Below are 18,337 nucleotides of genomic sequence, written 5' to 3'. Positions count from 1 at the left end.
CAGGTTACTAGACTGGTAGGTCAGGGGAATGCTTTAGACACAGTCTACGTATATCTTGGCAAGATATTTGACAAAACTCTCTAATACTATCCTTGCTGATCAGATAGAGAAGAATGAGCTAGGTGATGGTAAGGTTAAACGGATTCAAAACTGGCTGAATGACTCAGACCAAATGATACTGACTAAAAGTAATCACTGACAACATGGAGAATGAGTAGTCCCTAGTGAAGTGTCCAAGGGATACTTCCTTGTCCTGTGCAGTTCTATATTCTTAGCACTGACTTCAAAGAAGCATAGATGGTATATGACATGCTTATCAACTTTGGAAATGACACAAAGCTACAAGAGAAGGTTAACACAATGAATAAGAGGCAGAAACCAAAAAGATATATAGGCTAGAAGTAGAAACAAGAGGATAAAGGATTTCATTTCCACCTATCTCCTCTTTCCCCCCACCTCTCTTTACTCTCCTCTACTCTCACAACACATGTAGCAAGAGCCAGCAGAAATCTAGAAATTCAGAAAACCACAAACTAAACCATAAATCAGGTCTACTTGGGACTCTTTAATTAAAGACTATTTGGGATACACAATTTAGGTGCTGAAAATGAAATGGAAAAAGACCCAATAATGAAGTTTTCTAAAGGGGAAACTATCTACTGACCTTAAACTTCCCCCAAAATGAAAATTGGACTAGGACAAAGGAGAGCGCGAAAAAAGAATTAGAGGATATGAGATGGTATTTATCTTGAATTTAACTGTAAGTGAAATCTTTATTTCGCATGGTTAATAATGATAATAACAACTCACATTCGTATGACATTCTAACATGTGGAAAGCGTTTTCCTCACAAGATCACTGTGGGCGAGAGGGAGCAATTATTATTATCCCCATTTTATAGATGACAAAATTTAAGTGTTAAGGTTAAGTGACTTGCCCTTAATCACATAATATCCAGGTCTCCTGACTCAAAGCCCTATTTTCTATCCAATAGGCTCTCCATGCAGTCCAAAAACTTGTGTTATGTTGAGATAAAGTTAACTATTTTCATTAACAAAAATACACTCAAAATGTTTGGTTTTATTGACTATCTCTGAACCAGGACCTGACTTCCCTATACAATCTATCTTCCAGCTCCTTGAAAACTTTTGACTGATACATACTATGAGGAATTAAAAAGGTCTAACAAAATTTAATAGCTTTCCACTATTTTAAGACTAAAATCACCTTTTATGGTTCACAGAACATAATTCAGAAACTGTCTTACTATAACATTTTATTGCTATACAGACATTATAAGATAAAATGATATTCACATTACAGATAATTTTCATTTTCATTGTACTCTATTGTTCTTTCTAGTCTCTGTGAACATGCTCCTGATTGGTTGTTGTCACTGTTGTTCCGTCATTTTAGTCATGTCTGACTCTTTGTGAGCCCATTTGGGGTTTTCTTTGCAAAGATACTGGAGCGATTTGCCATTTCCCTCTCCAGCTCATTTTACAGATGAGGAAAGTAAAGCAGAGTTAAATGACTTGCCCAGGGTCACACAGCTAGTGAGTGGCTGAGGTCAGATTTGAACTAAGAAAGATGAGTCTTCCTAACTTCAGGCCTGGCATTCTATCCAACGTACCACTTAACTGCCCCATATGCTACTGTGTCCATCACCAAAAAGAACTAATATGCTACGTTTCAGCTCATATGATGCTGGGTGTGTACAAGGGTTGCCAAAAATGCAGAGGAACCCCCACAGAGCTCCCTTTTCAAAATTTAAAGGACAAATACTGCCACTAGACAATATCTCTCTAGTATTCTAATGGATATGTGATTTCATCAATGTGTGTATTCTGTCTGATACTACTGTTCACAACCCATACATTCTTGACCCTTCTATCCAGTACTTGTATGAGTCTTTCTACAAATTTGCCATAGGCAGACTATTCAAAATGATGGGGTGGGAGATGATGGTGGGACAGTTACTTCACCTTTTCTTAACATCACAAGGATTGCAATGGACTATGAAGGCTGCACACAAGCTATTGCTCTTTCCCATCATGATTGGCATGTCAACTGTTTTGATATTATATTTCATTGGATCATGGACTTAAGAGTGAATTTTTTGATTAACTCCTTTATACTGTTTCTCTTCTGTAATGTCTGATAGGTAATACGTAGCTGCTCATGGCCACCATGCAACTCCCTATTGTCCTTGGGATGATGGGTGAAATTCAACTCACCAAAGACTGTAGGGTTCCATAACTTACACCTGTACATTATTGGATGAACACTGGTATCAAAGAATTCAGGCTTTAATTCAGGGGGAAATTTGTGGGTCATTAAAAGAATATTGCAATTTCCAAAAAGGCATTCCAGCCTGCTCTTCTCCTCATATTTAATTCAGAGACCAAATCATTATCATTTTAAGTGTCTGTCCCAGATATGTGTGTGTGTGTGCGTGTATGTATAACCAAATGTTTCTGTTCACGAATAACACTGTGCTGATTGTATTAAGCCCCAGAAGACACACACATATACTGCTGGACAAACTGCATAGGTTGTGTGTCCAACTTCATGTCATAATCTTAATTGTGGGCATTCTTTATCCACTTGAGCTTTTCCCACTATGGGAAAGATTAGATCAAACATTTTTTGTGTGATTTTAGATGGCATTTAAGATACTCTGCAATGTTCTGAAGCTTGATGGAACCAGTCCAATGTTAAATGCAAACAGGAGCATCTTGAGTACCTTACCATGTATACAGAATCCTTCTACAAATGAGACTCTAGGTCAGATCTCCTTTATGACAATAGTAAATGCCTTTAGCTAGCATCTGTGTCCCTGTTTTCCCATACTGGTAAGTTAGTGAACAACATCTTCTCTGGTATTATCTTCCAAGGAACCTTTAATTGTTTTGAAATATGCAAGAAGGACACCTTGACTCATGAGAACCTGTAACATTCTGCCACAGAATCAGTCTCAAGATAGAACATGACCATGGGGCTCAAAACATCATCAGATATTTCCATTTTCACTGCTTACTGAGCATTTTCCAGTGATAGATATCTGCCATTTTCTTTCTCTGCATAGATCAGTCTCTTGCCTTTTCATAACAATATATGCTCCATTTTATTGTTAGCATACTGAGATAATGAATAGTTATCCTCTCATTTTCCCTTATGAGAACTTTTTAATTCAATGTACCTTCAATATTTTTCTTACAAAGAATTTTTTTCCCTCAATTTCAATTGCAATACATTGTTCTGTTTTTACCTTAAAGCCAAAGTCATTATTCAAAGTCGTCAGCTACATGCCTTTCTAGCCTCCAATGTGTTAGACCCAGATAAGTTAGTTTTTGACTCAGGAAACTAAAGGCTATAAAGACACAGAGCATAGTGAGCAGCCACTTTCCACAGGCTTCCTAGGATGAAACTCCAAATATAGGGATATACCAAAAAAAGAAAACATCTGCAGTGATATTCTGTCAACTACTGAAAAGGGAAAACAAATTTGCTGTAACATTACACTCTATTTTCTGAGGATCCAAAATGTTTTCCACTTATCAAAGTTATTCATTCAATATAAGCTGGCTAGCCAACACATCAATTAAAATAATTTATCTTTTAAACCTGAGGAGAAGGAGGGGGAGTGCAGAAGTAGTAGTTCTGAAGTATGCACGAATCTTCCTCCCACTAAATTTGCTTAGTTGTCATACAGATGGTTCAAGTTTATTTTGGCTTCTGTGAGGGTGGTATTTAGATTCAGTCTACAAGAAACACACACATGGATCTCCCCTTCAAGAAGGGCCTAATTGGAATCCTAGGATTTAGGCTCTGCAGTTTTTCTATTAGCTGCTGTTAACTGGTATTGGTGTATAAATAAGTAAATAAGCAGGCACCTTCATTAAAATCCCCCAAGGAGCAATAAGAAGTTACACCTCACTTAGTGACACTGCGCTAACAGATATGTAGGCCTAGCTATTGACTTGATTTGCAATGCTTCTGTTGTAATTTTTTCTTGCATAGCAACTGCACTACAAGAAACATAATATGCTCCAAAGGTTGTTGCTAAATACATAATTTTACATTTAAAAAAATACAATACACAGAGGATAACAACATGAGCCAAGAACAACAAACCAGATAAAACCAAGAGCAGCCTAGAGGCTAAACATGGTCAGCAAAAGCAAGAAGAATCTATATATAGTAAAAAGCGATCTTAACAGCTAGAAATTTAATTGTTTATAGGACTGTTTGACTTTTAATCCTTGGCATCAAAGTCCATGTATGGAAATGAAATAAGCAGAATCTGTAGCCCAGATAGTAAAGAAAAAAAGAACTCACAGTATAAAATGTAGTGTTTTACATTTAACATGCTAAAATAACATAGCTCAAATTCTGCTGTTAACCAGCATTAGGTTACAGTTCCTGCACAAGCATCCGGGTAGGTGGAGTCAGAAGAGGATATAAGCCAACTAAGAGTTTGTCCCAAATGTCTAAATCCAATTCTCTTGTCATTTAATTAAAGGGCTTCCTCTTGTGGCCTCCTGGCCATCCCAAAGTGACTCCTCTAACCATTCATAGTAACTTTTAAAATATAGTACTTCTGGATTTAACCATTAATACACAGACCTCCAGAATGGCACTTTTAGGATGAGTGATACAGGGTTAAACTGTGATACAGTCAACTTCACCCTTTGGCTCCTGGCTTGCTAGTCAGTGAGCATTAACACAGGGGGAGGTCACATCAATAAAAACCTGGACCATGAGTCAGTAGACCTAGGACCTCGTTCTGGCTCTGTGACCACCTTCCTTATTTGGCTTGATCCAACCTACCTGGGCCCACAAAGTCCGTTCCAGCTTTGAGACTCCCTAAGTATTAAAAGAGGATAAAAGCCACTATAGCAACTTCCTGACATTCAAACCTCCAGTTCACCTTCCTTGAAACCTCCCTAGTTCTCTCCCTTTAAACAAAATGTCATCCTGAAGAAAGGCAATTACAGCTAACTGCAGATCAGAAACTGCCACCTGTAATATAAAACATGATGGCACAATAGAGAAACCAATGGTAAAACATGATGCCTAGATGAAAACAAGCAGTTTCTTTTCACGGTGGGGCTATTTATTTTCCAGTACAACATAATATGCTTAGTCTATTTTCTTTCAAGACTTTAAAAAACTGACATGTTGAAACTTGCACTGATCCATTTGCTTTTCCGTGGCTGCTGATTTGTTTTGTTTTGTATCTTTCTTCTTCCCTTCATGCCAGCTTTCTAAGCAACAAACAGAAGTTTGCTTGCGAGGGATGCAATTAGAGTAAGTACATTGGCCTTCCATGCACCATAACAAAACGATTGTTCAGGCAGAAAAGAAAAAAATTCATCACTGGGTGCAAGATGGTGTTCCAGAGCATTTTTACTTTGGTCAATACTGCCCATACATTTATTATGAAAACACTAACATATGCTTGCTCAGATTGAAAAGAAAGAAAAATGTCAAAGGGGGTGAAAAAAAATCAGATTGAGCTGGGATATGTCTGTCATACTAATAGTTGTTTTCAATATCTTCTTGGTATAGATTACTTTTTTAAAAAAACCAGTACTTTTGCAAGAATAATTCTGTAATTCCAAAATTAGATTTCATATAATGAAGTACTAATTTCCTTAGCCTAGACTAGCTCTCTCCAATGCATAAGATAGATTCATGGAACAAGTGCTTACCAAGAAAACACAAAATCCACAGATACAATGCACTCCATTCACTGTGTTAAGTATATTAAAGTGGATAACGGTATCTGAAATAAACTGTTCCCTGTTTCAAGAAAAGTAAACTTCATGAGCTTAGGAACTGAGTTATTTTGCCTTTCTAAATAAAAAAGAAACAAAAATGGTAACATCACTTGCATCTCTGTAGGATTCAATTCTTGTATTTCTATTATATTAATGTATCAGGGAACATTTATTAGAACCCCTAATTGCTCCAGAAGGCAGAAAAAACTGGACCACAATATCCTCATTGGTTTAAAATCAAAATGAGGAGACATACTTTGCAAACTGATGAAATCAAGATCCTAAGAACTGTTGTAAAGGGCTTCACATGAAATGAAAATAATTGGGCCAAGAAAATATCTTTTCATTTGAATTGGGAAAGCAAATTACTTTTCACAGCAGTTCTCAGTGTTTCTGTTCTGTTTAATATTATCATTAATAATGTAACCCTTTTTTTCAAAGAGCCAACTTAATGTACCTCTGGGTATGTACCAAGGGGCAATTATAGTCATGTTTATGAAACTCAAATTCATTGAAAATTTTTATAAGAAAAGACTACAAACAGAACACCTTACATAAAGCAAGGTATTCATTCATTTCTCAAACAGAGAAATGAGACCCTTTCTTCTAGAAGCTATTAGGCATCACTAACATATTACAGCTTTAGACCTCTCTAGAATATGGCTTTGTTAATCCCATGGCTATTCCTTCTCAGCTTAAAGCCTGACATTTCTTCAACAGGTTTTTCCCCCTCTGATCTTCACAGATTTTTTTATTTCATCAAATATTTCCTAATTACACGTAAAAATTTTAACATTTGTTTTTTAAATTTTGAGTTACAAATTCTCTCCCTTCTTCTTATCCCTCCTCCATCCATTGGAAACAAAAGTAGTCTCATGTAGGAAATGGTATAGAAAATATTTTTCAAACTCAAAATTTTTGCCTTTTTTCTTTGAATGTGGAACTGTAATCTCATCAGTATGGACACCTTTTCCATCTATGCAGGACAGTAACTCGCCCATTGCTGGTAGATTCAGAGAACTCCTGGGCCACTGAAAAATTTAATAACTTGGGGCACCTAGGTGGTGTAGTGGAATCAGAAGGACTTGAGTTCAAATGTGACCTCAGATGCTAGCTGTGTCACCTTGGGCAAGTCACTTAATCCCCACTGACTCCAAAAACAACAAAAAAGAAATTTGATGATTGGCCCAGGGGTGGAAAACCTGGGGCCTTGAGTCTACATGTAGAACCTCTAGGTCCTCAAGTGCAGCCCTTTGAGTGGCTCCAAACTTCACGGAACAAATCCCCTTAATCAAAGGATTTGTTCTGTAAATCTTAGACTTAGTCGGACCTAGAAGGCCACCTGTGGCCTCCTGGCTGCAGGTTCCCTACCCCTGGACTAGCCCAGTGTCAGAAACAGGACTTGAACCAATCTTCTTAATTCCAAGACTGGTATTATGTCACGCCTACTATTCTTTCTTAGTAAAGAAAACCCAATACACACCAAGGGATTTTTTTAAAAAGGGTATTATATATTAGCATTCCAAATACTTTTTCACAGAATGATGATTTTTAGCATTTATTCACTTATTGAAAAACATACAGAAAAGGTCACTGGCTGTCAAAAAAGAAAAAAAAAACAATGTTTTGACAAGGTGTTTGGTTAGGGTCCATTAAAAGCATAATCTATAAAAAAGCATTTGAGAAAATTGGAGCAGATTTTGAGAAAGTCTGCTTGAAAACTAATGATGTCAGTCAGAAACTTGAAAAATACATAATAGAGTAGGTTCTATTTAGCAGGTCCCCATATAAAAGGCCAGGGGAAAGCAATTCTCCACATCTAGATCTCTGACATTCAAAAACCCAGCATTTTGCATCTTTTCTCCCCTTCCTTCCCAAAAATACTACCAACAAGAAATAGAATATGCATTGTATGTTTGTCAAATAAAATTTGTTGAGGGAGAAAAGAGTATGATTTTCCCCCCGAAATTTATTACAAGTAATATAAAACACCCTACCACTGAATGTTTAGGTGAAAATCACTTTCACAGTTTCCTTCAGACACTATCAGACACTAGAGCTACAGTATCAAGAGAGCCAAGCCAGTAGGAAACAGTTCGCCAAGCGCTCCCTTTAACAACCATATTTATAATTCAATTTTAGTACATTTGTAAACGTTTACTTTCCAATTGCCATCCTAATGCTTGTTTTAACAGCACACTAGATGCACCGACAACTGACAGCTTATTAGGATAATCTGTCTCAAGAGGAACGTATTGAGGCTAATCTCCTGTAAATGTCTTCTGCTTTGAATCTACCCCAAAACGACAGCAAGTCATGCAAAGCTTTTGTCCCCAGGGAGATCTATTTTGTAAATGGTTGCACATTATGTAATCATTCAAATATACATTTAATTCCCTCCAAACATAATGCCTAAATTTTGTATATTTAAAGAAAGAAATCTAGTTCCTACAACGCTTTCCCTTCTCTTTGGAATGTGGCAGAGTAAAGTGAAAAGATCAGTGAAGTTGGAGTCAGAGGACTAAGGTATCCTAGCTCTGTCCCTCACTTCTTAAATACCTTTGGTAAATCACATCACCTCTCTCTCAGCTGTGGCTTTTTTGGGCAGTTAGGGTGCTGGACTTGGAGTCAAGAAGACCTGAGTTCAAATCCTGTTTCAAATATTTACTAGCTATGTGACCTTGGGCAAATCATTTAACAGATCACCTTCAGATTCTTTGTCTATAGAATGGGGATAATGATAGCATCTACCTCACAGGGTTATTATGCTAGAATCAGTTAAGATTATATATATAAAGCTCTTTTGTACTTTAAAGTGCTATACAAATGTTAGCCATTACTATTATTCATCTGCAAAATGAGGTTGGGCTAGCTGTATGGTCCATTTCTACTCTAAGTCTTTAATTCTGTGAAATGTATTATGAACATATCTTCAGTATGCAAGTCTTAAGAGGAGATATGAGTATATTTTAGGTAGGTGATAAAAGCAGTTGGAAATGGCTAGAATTAAAATGTGTAATGACTTAAAGCTTTGTTAATCTGAGGGCTTATAAATACTTATGCTATGATTATCCCTGAAGTGTGGTCAACTTAGCAACATCAACAATTAAAAACATAAACATTCCTTTACTCAATATGACACATACCATTTTGTTCAGATTGACAGCCTCTGCGTCATATTAGTCATATTTCCCAGTGCTGATCGCAATTTAATTCAACCCAGGGTCATCAATCCAGATTCCCTCTGAAGATTCTCTTGACTTTGCCTTTTAAGAGGAGCTAAGACTATTGCCCTTAAAAGGAATTTTGGGCATTTCTGTGTAACAACAAGTCTTGAATGAAGTTGGACTACTTATCCTTATCAAATTCAATAAAACGAAGACTTGCCATTTCCCCTATTTAGAACAGAGGTGAATAGCACAAATGCTTACCCAGTACCTAGCAATAAACAAAAAGATGTATAGTTAAAATCATAGCAGTTGCAATAAAGACTGCTTGTGAAGGTTAGAGGCTAGGTGATAGGAATACTGGGAAACTATAGTTAGAAAAAGAGGAAACACATAAAAGGAGAACAAAGTCCAGAAAAGAACAAGTGATCTAGTAAGTTTAGGAAAACGAAACAAATATAAAGCTGAAAAATATGAAAAGAAAGCATATGGGAAAGTTGAGGAACCAAAGAAAGGGAGAGATGACCCAATCTAATAGGTCAGAATGGAAGATGGACAAAAGAGAGGATAGGTTGCTCTCAACAGTACCTTTATTTTAGACTTTTACGGATATATCTTCTTGAGCAGGAATTCTTAACTGAGATCCATGAACATATATAGATATAGATACTGATAGATATAGATATCTCTTTCATTAAAGTGGGGTTAACTGGCTAGATTTCTTTCTCAAAGACCTTAAACCCAATTCACTCTGGAACTCCTAGATTGGACAATAGGTCCCTGCCCTCTTAGCACAGAGTTAATATAAATAGTGAATAGTAACTGTTTCTCTCTGGCCAGGAACCCCGAGGATCTTCCCCTCCCAGTTTGATTTTTTTTTTTATTAAAGGGGCCATCCCTTAATGAACTTCTTAAAGAGGCCTATTCAATGAATGGGCTTTACCTCACTTAAGTAAGAACCTGGAAAGACCTTAGCCTAAAAGGGACAGGGTCTCCCATTGCATCCTGGGCCATCTCCCATCATGCTGATGAATATCTGGCCACTGGACCCAGATGGCTCTGGAGGAGAAAGTGAGGTTGGTGATCTTGCACAGCCCTCCCTCACTCAAATCAAAGACAACTCCAAGTCATATCATCATTTCCCTGGTGTCATGGTCCTCTTCCAGAACAAAGGACAAACACAACACACAAGATACACATACACACACACACACACACACATACAAATATTTCAATATAATTTGTTTCCCTTGTAATCCTGTGTAAGGCCAATCTGTAAGTGAAAGATCTTTCCTGCCCATTGAATAGGCCTCAGGTTGGGCCAACAAAGGGAGGCCTGATTAGAGGCAGGCCCACACCTTTGTGATGCTGATCAGGGATTAAAGACTCTTCCCACCCCCTCAATAGATCTCAGGTGGGGCCAACAAAGCTGGGCCTGATCAGAGGCAGGGCCACATGCTTTCACTAACTGGGTATGAAGCTCCAGGCCCCACACCTTTTTGCTAAATAGGATCTAAGCCCTCAGGGCCCTGAACAAGGTATAAGAGCTCTGAGGTTGTCATTTTGCCTTTGGGGGCACACTCATTGAAAGAGTGTTGGTGACAAGACTCTGGGTAAGCCATTAAAGTAGCTCCACCCTCCCACCCTTTGAAAACCCAGATGTTGGTGCTTCTCTTTTTGGTAACTATGTATGTGATGTCTTGATCTGTTTGTAGTTTCTGTTTGTATTTGCTCTGAAGTTCAGAGTACTGACTTTTTCCCCTGAACTAAGTGAATGATACATGTGTGTTTAATTAAAGTAAGTCTGTTAACCCCTTAAAGTTGCTTTCCTTAGAAAAGCAGATCAAAGAACCTGCACTAGCAGCCCTCCTGTGTCCTGGTATTATTGGTCTTTCATCTTCACAGCAGCTGCTAGCAACATTGTTGTTACATCCTGTGTATTTTACACATTCAAAAACATTATTTTGAGAAGGGGTCCATAGATTTTATTAATTTGCCAAAGGGGTTCATAATACACATCAGATTAAAAACCTCTACTCTAGAATGCTAGGTGCAAGGAAGAGAAGGGAATAAGCATTTTTAAAATGCCTACTATGTGTCACTGTGCTAAGAGCTTTTTTTTTTTTTAACAAATACTATCTCATTTGATTCTCATAACAACCCTGAGAGGTAAGTGCTATTATTATCCTCATAAGAAATAGACAGAGTTAAAGTAACTTGTCCAAGGTCACACAGCTAGTGTCTTTAGCCATATTTGAATTCAGGTCTTCCTGACTCTAGTGCTTATCCACTGTGCTACCTAGCTGCTTCAGCAGGTGTATTCCAAGTGCTCAAGAGTCTTCATCTTTCTTGGCTTTTCTACATTGCTCCTCTTCCTAGCTGTAATACATTTCCTTCTCTGGCTCTCCCAGGTTTATCATCATCCTGCTTTCCAAGGCTGACCTCTAAGATTCTGTCCAAAGCCTTTTTCTTTTTTTCCCATATTTTTTGTCTAGATGAGCTTACCTTTTCCTTTGGCTTCCATTATCACCTCTACACAAATGGCTTTCCAATCTGTATTACCAGTCTCATCTTTACTCTGAGCATCAAATCCATGTCTCTGTCTTCAAGTAATACATTCCTATCTGGATGTTTTGCCAATATCTCAACCTGAAGGCTTCCAAAATGAAATTCTTCTGTCTACATCAAACCTGTCATGGCTTCCAACTTCCATATTTCTATTGGTGGCACTATTCTATTCCTAATCACTCAGGTTGAAAATTTGAAAGTTTTTTAGGATCCTTCCATCCCAGTCACCTGCCATGGTCAATCAGTTGCCAAATCCTGTCATTCCACACAATGTCACTCCCATCCACTTGCTTCTCTTGATTAGGATTGTAGGATTATAGGTTTAGAGTTGCAAGGGAACTTAGAAATCAGTGACTTCAATCTGTTTATTTTTCAGAAAAGGACACTGAGGACCAAAGAGTGACTTGTACAAGGTCACAAAGATAGAAAGGGACAGAGCTAGGATGTGAACCTAGGACCTCTGATTCCAAGTCCAGGACACGTTATGTTTTGCTATACTAAGATGAATCAAAATTCTTCTAAAGTACCACCACTCTAGTTCAGGCCTTTATCTTCTCTTCCTTGGACTATTTCACAGTTTCTTAAGTAGTTCTCTTGTCTCTCATTTTCCTCCTCTCCATAATCAATCCTTCACATAGCTGCCAAAATAATTTTCTTGAATACAGAGATCTGCCCATGTGAGTTCACTAATGGCTCTCAAAACCTTACAGTGGCTCTCTATTGCCTACGAAATGAAATAACAATAATAATAATAATTACTATGATTATAATGATAATTACTACTATAATTATAATACTTATTGCTATAATTATAATAATATTATTTTTTATCTGACATTTAAAACCTTCACACAATCTGGTCCCAACTGACCTCTCCAGTCTTCATTCATATCTCTACCCTTCACTCTAGCCACAGTGAATGCTTTTTAGAAACCATCCATTTCCCTGAACTAAAGCTAACTTCCACCTTTGTTTTTCAGGCCAATCCTCATGCTTGGAATATAGCCCCCATCCTCATCTGCACCTTTCATATTCCTTCTCTTCCATCAAGGTCACCTTCCCTGTCATCATCAACATCAACTGCTGATCACAAGGGTCCAGCTTCAAAGTCAGCCATCAAAGCCATCATCCTGAGAAGCAACTCTTGTGAGGCTGTAGCCTGCCAACAGTTTCTGTGGTCACTAAAGTCATGACCAATGAACTCCCAGAAAAGAAAGCTCTTGATACCAAAGTCCTTTGCACAGTCAAATGGTTTGATGTTAGAAACTGCTATGATTTTATCAGTGGAAATGATGTATTAAAAGAGGCATTACCATCTGCTTCTCTGCCTTACCCTAAAGACCACAGAACCTTTCTGTCTGACTTGAAACGGAAACCTCCTATATGGACTCTCTCCCTCAATAGAATGTGAGGTCCTTGAGAACAGGCTCTTTCTTACTTTTCTATTTGTATTCCAGGGGCTTAGCACAGGGTCCTACAGTACACTTAAGAGCTTAATAAATGCCTTTCCATTCATTTATGTGTTCTAGCCTCTTCTCAGATGCCACTGCCTTCATGTAATCTCTGATTCACACCCCTTTACCCAAAATACACAGACACACACACACACAGACACACACAGACACACACTCCTGAATGAGTTCTTCACATTTTTCTAAAGTATTTTTCTGGTTCTCTTGTGTCGTCATGATGTTCTACCTTCTATTATGCCTATTTACGTAAATGTCATATCTTTCTCAGAAATAGTAAGCTCATTCTGGCTGAGACTATGTCAGTTTTTAACTTTGTATCTCCACTGCCTAATAAAATCTCTTATTCATAATAGGTACTTAATATGTGTTTGCTGAATTGCATTGATTTAAATGGTAAGAATCCAAATAATCTCCCAGTTTAAATTCATTTATATGTAAAAGAGGATGTGAAATAGCACATGGTCTCAGAAACAGTCCCCTTTTATAGAAGGAACACAAAGGATATCAATAGCATTATTTATAGAGACTGACCTTCAAAACAGGCTCCTGAAACCAAGTAAAAATATCAGGTTGTCTGTCTTAGTCAATATCACACCATTCTCACCTGCTGTCAAGACACAAGCTATGTGTTCTTTATAGGTGTGTCATTTGATCCTTCTAATATGCCATTGTCTGCTGAAAGTTTAAGAAAAGGAATTCTAAAGTTGCCTAAGGCAACAGAGGTATGTTTTATTCTGTTCTTAATGGATTTTTATTATTATCATCCATAACAAAGAAATCTCTTTAGAAAGGAACCAACTTGCAGCAAAGGCTCAGTTACAAAACTCACCATCCTGTGTAAACACTGACAGATGGATGCCAAAGAATCTTTAATTATCTTGAACTCATTATGCAGATATTAACCTTGACAAATTAATAAAGGTGAACTAATATACTTGTAGGCTTACTTAATTTAAATAGATCCAAACCACTAAGTGAGAATGTGTAGAGACCACAAAATGATCAATCACAGATTTTTAAAGTGTTTTTTAATCTCTCCTAAAATTACGAAATAAAATGTTATTCAGTTAATAGTTTCCCCCCTTTAATATTGTATGAAAAACTGAGATATGCTCCAAGCTATTAAACCATTTGTAATGTACAAGTCGTCAGCATAATTGGGGGCATACTTTATTGTGACCTTTACAAAACTTTCATTTCCCAAATGTGACAGATAAGAAGTGCTTTTATAGCAGCAATAATGATTTTTTCCTGTGGGAACTTGCCAATTATAAGTTGGAAAGAGGGCCCATAATGCATATATATTTAGAATTTCAATGTACCTAAAATCCAGCTGGAACATTTGAGATTCACACTTGGAACACATTTGAAAAGAGTTTTGAATTCTACATAGAGGAGGAAATGGTAAAATGGTGTTGAACAAAATATTAGTATTCCACAGAGCCTCAATACAGCATAAAAAGCATACAATAAATTCATTTTGTGGGCTGATCTTCTATTGCTTTTATCTCCAAAAGCCTTCAAAGCAATCTTTAAAGGTAAATATAAAACAAAATGAGACTCTTTTCCTATGACCTTGTAATTTCAATAGCAAACATCAAGTAAAAAGTAAGGCAGGAGTGAATAAGATTTTGACCTATGCAGAAGGATGATTTTGAATTTCCAAACCCATTGCCTATTTCATATATATTTTCTATACAACTCCCAACTCCTCAGGGGTACTGCTAGACTACAGGAAGAGATATAACGGTCTAGCTCTGAGGACTCAACTTCCCAACTTGTGAAGGTTGGGAGAGTAGCTCCAGAGGTTTTATGTGCTACTTTAAGATGAAATTATATTAGGTATTACTTTAGTGCTAAGTTTTGGGTTCTGTTAGAAAACCAGTAATCCGCATATCCTATCTGTAACTGTCACTTAGTCTATTATATTTTGCAATTCTGCATTCTCTGAAATTTTCTCACCTATAAAAACACCTGAAAAGGATATCACTTGGACATACATGCTTTAAAAGAAAGCTAAGCAGCTAGAACGTAGACTGCACATCCTTTCTGCAGGTTACCATAGTCAGAACACCAAGTTCACTTTCCCAGCTGCCAGCGGAGGTCCTCAAAGAATGTGTTGTTGGTGTTCTGCCAGTGTTTGTGTTGCTATCTGAGGAAACAGCCTGGGAGGTGTGCACAAGCAAAGAACCATAGAATTTGGAGACTGAAACATTTTAAGCATTTTAATTGTTAGATGCTTTAAAATATGACAGCACCACCCTCAGAAAAAGAAAAGCTTAGAACAGTACTTGAACTTTTTGTTTCTTTAATGTGTCCATTGATGTTTTTACACAGGTATAGGCTACTAGATAGCGGTTTTGCACAGCCACACAAATGAAGACTACAGTCAAGAAATGCATTACCCATTATAACCATTATATTTCAATCTAACAATTGTATAAATTTTACTGCTATGGAAATCTGGCAGAAGTTTTCCCCATAAAGTCAACTCTTTCATCAATTTCTGTCTTTGCGGAAATGAGAGAAAAATATAACCTTAGCACACTGAGTGGCTGAAAGAAAAAGGTGAGGAAAACTGTTGTAGTTATGGTTAAAACTTTACATGCAAATTCATTTTTCTCCATGGGGAAATTTGTACTCTCTCTAACAAGAATACCCAGGACTGAAACAACATGTTATGTTTTCCAATTTCAGTCTTCAAAAGCAATGCAACCAAGATGGCTTTGCCTAGGTAAACAGTTGCTTGAAAATGACTTCCAAATCTAGCAAATATCTACTGCCCATAAAATACTACTCTGTTTCCCACTTGAAGTAACCGGGGTTGTTGCTTCCACTTAAATAACAGAGTTTACTGTTTCAGTGCTGCATTTTCTAAAGCTAATACAAATCTCCCTGGTCCAAAAGTTCAGAAAGAAATGAGAAGAGGAAATGTTTTCTACTGATATTTTGTCCTTCCTAATGTTTTGGAAAGATGACAAAGCCCTCACTGTTATGGTCTTAAGTTCAGTCCATAATCAGGAAGTTCAGGAAAACAGGTGGTGGTAGAAAGGAAGGTAGGAGGAGAATCTTTACAATCATAGGTTTAGAGCGAAAAGAGATTTCTAAGACCAAGAGATCTTGTCTTGGATCATGTCCAAGATCACATGGTTATAAGGTGGCAGAGGAAGGATTCAAACTCAAAGTATCTGACTACAAATTCAGTGCCAAAATACATCGAAAGCCTGGCAAGTTTGTGTGTAGAGGCCATGCTAATATCACTACATTCCAGTTTTAGTACATGGATAGCCAATCCTTTGAATCTAGTATGAATTTGAACTAGTGTGAATTTTTGACAAGGTGCAAGCTGATCCTTAAATTTTTTGAGTGATAAAACTGTTCCAAACCATCAGTTTGCAGGAGAAACTGCTACTTAAAATGATTTTGCCCTCAGTTGTAGAATTTTAAACTGACTTAATGGTTAGGTCTATTTCACAAATAGTTTTTTTCAGGGAAAGGTATTTTGATAAGGTTATACTATATTATTCTGATTTTAAATTTTTCAAGGTGTGCTAGAAGTCTCAAAGCAGATTTTAAGCTTAAAATAAATATATAACTACATTGAATTAATATACAGGGTGTCCCACAAGTCTCAGTGCTGATTTTAAGCTTAAAATTATGCAATTAAATTACATACAAATTTAATTTATTAACATTTATAAATTTATGTAAAACTATACTTTATGTATATTTTTTATTATTAATTTCAAAATTTCATGTAAATTATTTAAATTTTTTTATATAAATTAATATAATTTTATAAATACTATGTTTTAATGGGAGAAAATATCTGAGTTTCCATGGGAGTTACTAAGGCCAAAATTTAATATTTGGCATTTTTATGATCTAAGAGGCTATTTTTTTAAATGTGGTAAATAAAAATCTGTTCTCAAATAAATCACCACAACACAGAAATCCCACTGAAAGAAATGTTTTACTTTCTCTTACAAATGACTTTGATACCACCAATCTCAGATGCAGTGGCTTTAACAGTGATTTCAGAAATGTCAGCAGCGCAGCAATAAAATGCTTGAATGCCTCAGGATGATGTCATGGTAGAGAGGTGGCTGGATTTTGGGAGGCTATGCCAGCAGAGAACAAACCCTAACAGTTTCTTCATAAACGGCTAAGGATGGGCCCCCAAACTGGGCATGAACCTTCCCTCCAAAGACAAGCCTAAATTCAGAAAATTCATTACATATGTCTGGACACCAAGCTATTATAATTATTATTCCTAAATATGTTTAACATGCAAGAGTTAATAAGAAAATGGCAAACAGCTGAAGGAGATTAAAATTTTGAAGGGATTGTCTAAAAGGAGTTTTTATCTGTTTCTATAATAACATAAATAGGGAAGAGACTAAGCATTTATATAGTACGTACTATGTGCCAAGCACTGTGTGTACCAAGTGCTTTTTACAAATACTATCTCACTTGATCCTCACAACAACCCTGCAATATGGGTGTTTATTATTATTATTATCAATATTATTATTATTGTTGTTGTTGTTATTGTTATCATTATTCCCATTTGAAAGTTGAGGAAACTAAGGCAAATAGAGGTTGAATACACTTGCCCAGGGTCACACACCTAGTAAGTATCCGAGGTCACATTCAAACTCGGGTCTTCCTGACTTCAGGTCCAGTGCTCTCATCCACTGTGTTACTGAGCTGCCTTGGAAAAGAGGGACATCTTGAAAAACATTAACATGTACCTGGAAAAACAAAGTAAGTACCATGCAAAAGTCAAAATATATGTATTTTTTTAAGATCAGGTTTCACAGGAATATGCCTTCCACTTCTTACTCAGGTGGACTTCTTATTACTCACATATTTTTAAAATCCTGGAATTCTACCAAACATAGCAAGCAATTTTAGGGGAAGACTGTCTGATGTATTCTTTGAAACTGTATTCAATATCTGTACTAGATTGTCCAAGAGCATTTTATAAATTAATATGCTAGAAAAATAGCCGTGGGAATGAACAGGGGAAAAAAAATCATTGATCACATATTCCTGGTCCCCGGTACAAATCACAGTATTTACATGTTCACTTTCAGTCATTTTTCAGTTATATCTGACTCTTCATGAACCTACTTGGGATTTTCTTAGCAAAGATACTGGAGTGCTTTGCCATTTTTGTTCTCCAACTCATTATACAGGTGAGGAAACTGAGGTAAACAGGGTTAAGTGACTTAGCCTCTGAGGCCAGATTTGAACTCAGAAAGAAGAATCTTCCTGATGTGAGAGCAGACACTTCATCCACTGTGCCACTTAGCTGTCTTATCTACACCTAGTGAGTACC

Source organism: Trichosurus vulpecula, chromosome 3 (assembly GCF_011100635.1).
Source record: "Trichosurus vulpecula isolate mTriVul1 chromosome 3, mTriVul1.pri, whole genome shotgun sequence".
NCBI classification, from domain to species: domain Eukaryota; kingdom Metazoa; phylum Chordata; class Mammalia; order Diprotodontia; family Phalangeridae; genus Trichosurus; species Trichosurus vulpecula.
Note: the sequence above shows the minus strand (reverse complement) of the source record.